This window comes from Schistocerca piceifrons, chromosome 8 (genome assembly GCF_021461385.2).
Source record: "Schistocerca piceifrons isolate TAMUIC-IGC-003096 chromosome 8, iqSchPice1.1, whole genome shotgun sequence".
In the NCBI taxonomy this organism is placed as follows: Eukaryota; Metazoa; Arthropoda; class Insecta; order Orthoptera; family Acrididae; genus Schistocerca; species Schistocerca piceifrons.
The window spans coordinates 257,558,708-257,568,082 of record NC_060145.1 but is presented as its reverse complement, the minus strand read 5'-3'; the positions used below and the strand labels follow the sequence as shown (position 1 = coordinate 257,568,082).

Below are 9,375 nucleotides of genomic sequence, written 5' to 3'. Positions count from 1 at the left end.
TGATTTCTTTCTGTGGGGTTATGTGAAAGATTCAGTGTTTGAACCTCCTCTACCAAGAAACGTGCCAGAACTGCGAGCTCGCATCAACGATGCTTTCGATCTCATTGATGGGGACATGCTGCGCCGAGTGTGGGAGGAACTTGATTATCGGCTTGATGTCTGCCGAATCACTAAAGGGGCACATATGGAACATTTGTGAATGCCTAAAAAAACTTTTTGAGTTTTTGTATGTGTGTGCAAAGCATTGTGAAAATATCTCAAATAATAAAGTTATTGTAGAGCTGTGAAATCGCTTCAATCATTTGTAATAACCCTGTAAAGGTTGAACGTAGTAGTGAAAGACTTCAGCCCTACCTTTACAGTTTGCCGATTTTCGGCACGATTGTGTTCCGGCCGCGAGTGTTAAGGTCGATATTGGCCTCGACAGAGACTGAGGGCGCCGAGTTGGCGGCGAGTGGCCCTCTGGCGACGTGGAGTGGAGGATTAGACAGTATCGAGCGAGAAGTACAGAACGGCAGAGTGTTGTGGTCCGGCTGGCCCGAATTGTGCATTGAATAATTTTGGCACTCTGTGGTTGTAGACTGACGGTGAAACCGAGACGCTTGGGAATTCAACGCTGCTGTGGAACGATGAGCCGTGGGCTCTGCAATTGTATGGACGCAGTTATGGCGAGCTGTGGCCGATGTCGTTTGTGGGTGTTTTGCTGCGGCAGATAAACAAGACAGCGTGGGCCCAACCTGAACACGCTGTGCTGTAGCATGTTCGCTCCCAATAAGGATGTCATGATACTGGAGAAGAAAGCAGTGGAATACGGTACGCCCGCATCTCGTGGTCGTGCGGTAGCGTTCTTGCTTACCACGCCCGGGTTCCCGGGTTCGATTCCCGGCGGGGTCAGGGATTTTCTCTGCCTCGTGACGGCTGGGTGTTGTGTGCTGTCCTTAGGTTAGTTAGGTTTAAGTAGTTCTAAGTTCTAGGGGACTTATGACCACAGCAGTTGAGTCCCATGGTGCTCAGAGCCATTTTGAATACGGTACGTGTATTAACCTTTAGCGACTTCTGAGGTGTTAGTTTACTTAACTACGTGGAGACTGAGCAGTAACTGTCACTTTTCAAAGTCGGATGGGCGTTGTCACAAAGTTATTATATTTCTTATTTGTGAACATAATTTTGTTATCAGGATTACTCATTGGATAGATTTGAAATTCAGTCTGCGCTGTAGTTCAGCGGGTTATAAATACTGGAATTTACCATATCTACTAACTGTGAGTTTTGTATATGTTTTTATATCTGCGTGTTAAATGAAAGTTAATTTTGAAGTTTGAAAGGTACCTTTCTACCATTACTATTCTTTAAGTTTTTATTTGGAAGTGATGTTGTTTGCTACTGTTATTGGTGGAGAATTTATTATTCAAATGAACACTTATGTAATCAGTCTTTTATGAAGTGTTTTAAGACTTGTTGTTGGTGAACTATTACTAATAAATTACGTAAATTAGTAATGCTGTGTAAGCAGTTATTGAAGACACCCATCTCCATTAGCCAATCAACCATGGCCAGTTGGGAACGGGCACTGATGTAACATTAGAGAACTAGAGGCTATTTACTAAGTTGTGGCAACGCTAATCCTTTTGTTTGTTGTTATTGTTGAAGTATCTAGTCGCCCCCAAATTAAATAATAGTTCTGCACAACAGCCTTTCTAATCCCGGCACTTGGTTCTTGGTCTTCTAGTCGTATTGTTCCCTCTTGGATTTTGTACATAATGCATATTGCCCGTCTTTCCCTATAGCTTTTTTCAGAATTTCGAGCATTTTGCACCATTTGAAATTATCGAACACTTTGTCCAGATCAACGGCACGGTAACTCAGCATGTTCGGTCAGAGGGTTGGCTGCCCTCTGCAATAAAAAAAAAAAAAACTGAGTTAATGGCCCAACAACGAACTTCAACGGGTATCTTGCGACGTCCGCCCCGAGCAGATACAACGAACAAAATGAGATTAAAAAAAAAGTCATCGATCCCTATGACCATGTCTTCATTTTTCTTCAGTGTTGCTTCCGCTATCAGCCGCAACGTCAAATCTGCATATCTGATGCCTTTACTTTTCCTAAACCCAGACTGATCGTCATCTAACAGATTCACACTTTTCTTTTCCATTCTTCTGTATATTATCCTTGTCAGCAATTTGGGTGGATGAGCTGTTAAGAGATACTTCTCTGGCTTTCTATATTCGAAATCGTGTGGATGATGTTTTTCCGAAAGTCTGATGATACACTATGTGATCAAAAGTATCCGGACACCTCCAAAAACATACGTTTTTCATGTTAGGTGCATTGTGCTGCCATCAGGTACTCCATATCAACGATCTCAGTACTTATCAGACATCGTGGGAGAGCAGAATGGGGCGCTCCGTGGAACTCACGGATTTCGAACGAGGTCAGGTGATTGGGTGTCACTTGTGTCATACGTCTGTACGCGAGATTTCCATACTCCTAAACATCTTTAGGTCCACTGTTTCCGATGTGATAGTGAAGTGGAAACGTGAAGGGACACGTACAGCGCAAAAGCGTACAGGCCGACCTCGTCTGTTGACTGTCAGAGACCGCTGGCAGTTGAAGAGAGTCGTAATGTGTAACAGGCAGACCATCTATCCAGGCCATCACACAGGAATTCCAAACTGCATCACGATCCATTGCAAGTACTAGGACAGTTAGGCGGGAGATCAGAAAACATGGATTTCATGGTCGAGCGGCTGCTCATAAGCCACACAGCACGCCGGTAACTGCCAAACGACACCTCGTTTGGTGCAAGCAGCATAAACATGGGACGATTGAATAGTGGGAAAACGTTGCGTGGAATGACGAATAACGGTCCACAGTCGGGCGATCCGATGACAGGGTGTGGATATGGCGAATGCCTGGTGAGCGTCATCTGCCACTGTGTGTAGGGCCAACAGTAGAATTCAGAGGCGGTGGTGTTATGGTGTGGTCGTGTTTTTCATGGAGGGGGCTTGCAGCCCTTGTTGTTTTGCGTGGCACTATCTCAGCACAGGCCTACATTGATGTTTTAAGCACCTTCTTGGTTGCCACTGTTGAAGAGCAATTCGGAGATGGCGATTGCATCTTTCAACACGATCGAGCACCTGTTCATAATGCGCGGCCTGTGGCGGAATGGTTACAAGGCAGTAACATCCCTGTAATGCACTGGCCTGCACAGAGACCTGACCTGAATCCTATAGAACACCTTTGGGATGTTTTGGAACTCCGACTTCGTACCAGGCCTTACCGACCGACATCGTTACCTCTCCCCAGTGCAGCACTCCGTGAAGAATGGTCTGCCTCTCCCCAAGAAACCTTCCAGCACCTGACTGAACGTATGCCTGCGAAAGTGGAAGCTGCCACCAAAGCTTAGGGTGGGACAATACCGTACTGAATTCCAGCATTACCGATGGAGGGCGCCACGAACTTGTAAGTCATTTTCAGCCAGGTGTCTGGATACTTTTGGTCACATATGACGAGTCTCATACACACTACACACCAACGTGAATAGTCATTTTGTTGCTACTTCCTCAAATGACTTTATAAATTCCGATGGAATATTATCTATCTGATTTGCTTTATTCTTTCTTTAGTCTTCGAAAACTCTTTTAAATTCTGATTCTAAAACTAGATCCCCTATCTCTTCCCTGTCGAGTCCTGTTTCTTCTTCTAGCACGCCATCAGACAAGATCTCTTTCTCACAGAGGCCTTTTTTAACGTAGGGCTCATACAGAGGCGTAGAGGCTGTCGTTTACCCCTCGCTACATTTGCGAGTGGAACAAGAAGAACTAGCGGTGTTACAAGCTACCCTCCGTCACACACGGTATTTGAGGCTTGAGCAGTATGTATGTATATGCAGATGTAGGCGTACGGATCGTCTTACTTTCAACTGGAATGTGGCTGTGCGTAGTCACGTAGCCGAGGCAGTTCCCGCTACGGGCGGGGGCTACGGTTCATTTTGTCGAGTAGTAATTACAGACGGACTGCGCCCCTGATGCAGTAGCAATAGCAGGTCACTGGTATCCTGGCTGGACCCGGGGTTGCGCCACAGTAGGCAGTGTCAGACTGGGGTCGTAGCGCAGGATGCGAAAAACGGACCGGTAAAACCGACACTGGTATTTTAGCTCTGAATAATCGATATTTTTCAATATTCGTTTCGTCTCAGTTATAATAGGTGGATTTAATTTTTTACTAGCAACCGGGTAAAAAAGCCGAAATATAAACCAACCATAGAAAAAGTGCAAAAAATTTTCGTTTTTAAATAAACTTTTTTAAGAGAGGAGTAATTTTTATTCATAAAAATTGGCAATGGTTCGAAATATTGCGTTATTATAGAAAATGGAAAAAGAGATAAGTGCTATTTTAATAACAATGCCGGCATGAACGAGCATCAAATACACAGCACAGAAATTGGTACAGCACTGCTGCGACAATAACGTAGCTGCTACTGTGTGTCGTAGCTTAAGGTACCGGTACAGATGTACTTGCAGGGTACAAGAGTCCTCTCTACTGCCGGCCTGTGTGGCCGACCGGTTCTAGGCGCTACAGTCTGGAACCACGCGACCGCTCTGGTCGCAGGTTCGAATCCTGCCTCGGGCATGAATGTGTGTGATGTCCTTAGGTTAGTTAGGTTTAAGTAGTTCTAAGTTCTAGGGGACTGATGACCTCAGATGTTAAGTCCCATAGTGCTCAGAGCCATTTGAACCAATCCTCTCTACTACCTGGTCTATAAAGTAGTTTTTCGCTGCCGTCGCCGGACATTCGTTGTACTGCAGAATGGCACCAACCCCAGTATGGAAAGATTCTTACGAAGAGATGTAGCAATGAAGTACAATGCTTCATTAGATTTAAAAGATTAAAGATTTGTCTGCCAATTACGTGAAGTAAGACAAGAGGAAGAATATAATGGTAATATTAATAAATTAAAAACTTAACGACAGTTTTTACAGTATGTAATAAAAATAGTAAAGAGCTGATCTGCTGAATGTGTCTACATAATAGACCTTTATCTGCTTGTAGCCCTTGCAATTAACACGAAACCCGGAGTTCTCCACCATTAATTTTCACCCTTTAGCGCTGACTATTCGTAATATCCAAACTGTAGTACGATCTATATGTAATTTGAAAGGGGATCGCTGCTATCAGCTGCAGTGGGACATTATGCGGAATCAGCGGAGACGAATGAAAATGTCTATCGGACCGGGATTCGAACCCGGGACCTCCTGCTTACCAGGCAGGTGCGGTAACCACTGCGCCATCCGGGACAGGGCGTTATTACTACTACACAGACTATGTCGGTACGCCCCATCGCCGATCCACACTCCCATCGAGCGCCAGTCCCTGTCCATCGTACTCTTGTTCGCTACTTAGAGATTCCCACTGGTGTGTAAATGGGCAGGGACTGCGGATAGGTGGCGACCGATGGGAGTGTGGATCGTCCGTGGAGCGTAGCGACATGGCCCATACAGTTGCGACCACGCCCTGTCCTGGGTGGCACAGTGGTTCCACACCCGCCTAGTATCCAGGAGGTCCCGGGTTCCGGTCCCTGTCCGGTATACATTTTCATTAGTCGCCGCTGATTCTGCTTAATGTTACGCTGCAGCTGACAGCAGTAAACCCCATTTAACTTACATATAGTGTTTCACAGCTGCTGGATCTGCGTGGGGTCTGTTCTTTCGAAGGAAAAGACACTTTCTTTCTTTCTTTTGCTTGTGCCTTTGTCCCGCAATGACACAGGGTCAATTGGATTTGGCAAGGTTAATTTAAGGGGTGGCCAGATGCCCTTCCTGCCACCGCCCTTTACCCACTGTGACGGAATTAGTGAACCTCAACTGTCTGTGTCTAGTGTAATCCATGGAATAGTGTGAATGTGTTCAGATGTCTGCGAGCCGTGTAACTGAGGCGGGACGTGGGGACCAGCTCGGTATTCATCTAGTGGGATGTGGAAAACCGCCTAAAAACCACATCCGTGCTGGCCGGCACACCGGCCTCCGTCGTTAACCCGCCAGGGCGGATTCGATCCGAGTCCAGGAAGCTGCGCATTAGCGCTCTCGGCTAGCCTGGCGGGTCGAAGGAACAGACACTGTGCAGTAAAAAAACAAAAACATAAAAAATTTTGGACGCTCCGGGCTTACGACATGAGTTTTGTACAGAGTTTCATAAAAGTAGAATCAATAGGAGAATTTTTTGCGGTATTCAACCCGTAATTACTTTTCGAGAAAAGCAGCGAACGGAGGAGGGACTAGGTAGCCTTTCATTTGTCTGTTTAATTTAGTATTTTGATTGTATGTATCTTAAAACTGAGGGAGTCAAATTTTTCAAGCTTTGTTCGATTTCTGCGTTTAAGACAGGAAACAACAGGAATAAGGAAACCGAAAATCGGTTATTTCGGAAACCGATATAACCGAAAACCGGCAGTTTGAGCCGCTGCTGCGCACAGCCCGTCACTCGCACGCCACCCCTCCGACACGACAGCCGGGGCAGGCGTGGCGGCGGCGGCGGCGGCGGCGGCGCGCGCAATATCGATTGCAGCGCCACGCGGCCCACCGTCCATCTTCCTCGCCCGCTGCCAACGAACCACGCGTTCCTGCCTGGTGTTATACGGCATTTGGCTGTAAAACGAAGGGGCTGACGCTGTCACAGAATAATCACGCATGTGCCGAAGATGAACGACTAATAGCTGTGAAGCGTGAAGCCTTCTCAGTCGAATGCTGCATCTCTGGCGCCTGTAGGCAAATCATTGTAACCGTGCCATTCGTTTGTGTGAGAGCTAGAGTTGTAAAACTACCATAGGCTTCCAATAACGAACCTGGGACTGCTGCAGTTTTCGTGGAATCCTGGGTCAGTTAAGATCGCGCCGACGATACCTACTCGTTGGGTCTGCTACATACATCGCACCGCTCGCTTTCTTTACGTACGCGCCGCACGGAGTGGCTGCGCGGTCTTAGGCGTCATGTCGCGGATTGCGCGGCCCCTCCCGCCAGAGGTTCGAGTCCTCCCTCGGGCAAGTGTGTGTGTGTTTTTCTGAGCATAACATAGTTTAACTAGTGTGTGTGTCTTGGGACCGATAACCTCAGCAATTTGGTCCCTCAGGAATTCACACACATTTGCACATGTTAAGTATGCGATTCGCGTCTTAGTAGATTCCCATAAAAAGGGGCAGCGTTGAACTGTTTAGAAGCTGACTGAGGATATATAAAGGGCAAGGTAACGCATAGAATGTTTTTGTTCTGTATAAATATCCTCCTGACCGTCATTATGCATAAAAAGCATTTATAGCAAAACTGATATTGTCAATGTTTAATTCAGGTTTTACTCGAATATTCTTGATATGTAACGTTAGACACAGGGATGTTGTAGTAAAAATGAAGAAAACATTGCAGATTTATCATAGAGCGCAAGAAATCCCATTTCGTTAGCAAAAAGGTAGAATTAAAAAACCGCAAAGCAAAGATATATCAAACATCAGTACTCAATTGAATTTCTATAAAACATGTTTCTGTTATTGACAAACAACTTTCGCATTTATCTGTAATAACAGGAAACTCTTGCCTTTGTTCATGATGAAGAACGTTCTATTGAGTACAAAATAACAACAATAATTATATGCATATTTTTTAAATGTGTGCATGTGAACTGTATTTACATCAGAATTAATTCCTTTGGTTAGATAAAAGCACGGAAGATACGAGATCGAGTAATTTTTATTACATATAAAATGCAATTTGAATTGCATAAGATGTAGAATGTACATTGGACTAACACTTATTGATTAGTGGGTCCAATTATGTGAAAAAAAGAGTGAGAAAGAAGTAATAGGCTCCCATTTTATCTTTTATACATTCATTACGATTCTTTCCCTACCAATTCTGCCAATGCTACCGGCAATCCTATCATTTACTACGTGATTTATATAGTGCAACAAAGCTATCGAACCGTAGTTCTGGTAGAGTCCAACTCTAGTAATAGCTATTATTTTGTTTTGCCGGAAAAATGACAAGTGTATTAACAGAGCAATAAATTGTCGTGAAACTTAAAAACTTAGGAAAACTGCACTGAAGCCTATATTTTACTAAGAGAAATATATGGTGAGCACTATTTATCACGTATCCGTGTTTTTGAGTGTTTCAAGCGGTTCCAAGATGGCCGAGAAGACGTTGAAGATGACACTCGCCCGGGACGACCTTCAACAGCAAAAGCGGATGAAAACACTGCGGAAGCAGGTAATCTGACAGTCAGTTGAGTATTCGACCGATTGCTGAAACTGTAGGCATAGGAAAAGAATAGAAGATAAATTTTAGTTAACCATTTTAACACGAGAAAAGTGTTTGCGAAACTGGTGCCAAAAATTCTTCCAATCCAGCAAAAAAAAGCTCGTGGAATTATCTGCACCGATATTTTGAATAACATTGAAAATGATCCTCATTTCTTGGAAAGAGTGATAACACGTGACGAATCTTGGTTTTTCATTTATGATCCAGAAAGTAAGCCCCGATCCATGTACTGCAAGGGCCGAACTTCACCGAGAGCGAAAAAAGCACTAATGAGCAAATCAAGATTAAAAGCGATGATGATTATTTTTTTCAGTATTCAAGGAATTGTGTATCTTCGTTGTGTTCCTTAAGGTCAGACTATTAATTAAGATTACTACCTTGACAACCTTGCTCAACTCTAAGAAGGAATAAGAAAAAAAAAGAAAAAAAAGACCCGAACTGTGGAAGAACAAGCCACGGGTTCTGCGCCAAGACAGCGCACCGGCTCATACCGCATTAAATTTCCTTTACTTTACGTCTATGGTCATAAACTTTTTGTTACTTTAGATGTAAAGTAAAGGAAATTTATTCTATAATTCGGGTCCCTGTCTTATTCGCGAAAATGTAGCAGCTCGTGAAATTCAAACCGCATTGTCTTTTAAAGAGGTTTCTAGTGAAATACAGCATCCCAGAGTTAGACCACTCACCATATTCGCCTGACTTCGCACCATGTGTCTTTTATCTATTCCTGAGGTCGAATCTGCATTACGAGGGACAAGATTTCTGTCCGGTGATGCAGTAAAAAAAGAGGGCACGTTTCATCGAGGAGCTAGCAGAGGAAGACTTGCAGGAGTGATCCCATCAATGGAAAATTCACATGGAGCGTTGTAGGGATAGAGAAGGGGAGTATGTTGAGCGTTACAATGTTTTCGAAATAAAATGTTTTACTCCAATACATCTCGTATGTCCACACAGTCCCCCAATGCAGAAAAGGCAGATAAATTCGAGAAAGTATCCTGTAGTCAACTTGACAAAGTAATTCTGAGTGCACATGGGTCCGTGCCGTAGATTTGTAGTAGAAACGTTAGA

At 44.3% G+C, this 9,375-nt stretch overlaps 1 non-coding gene across 1 annotated transcript; it reads right to left on the bottom strand.

Annotated features, from left to right (window-relative positions):
- Positions 1-5,225: 5,225 nt before the first annotated feature.
- Positions 5,226-5,300, bottom strand: Trnat-ggu. The gene has a single exon. It is a non-coding gene; the product is annotated as a tRNA-Thr (tRNA).
- Positions 5,301-9,375: the final 4,075 nt, after the last annotated feature.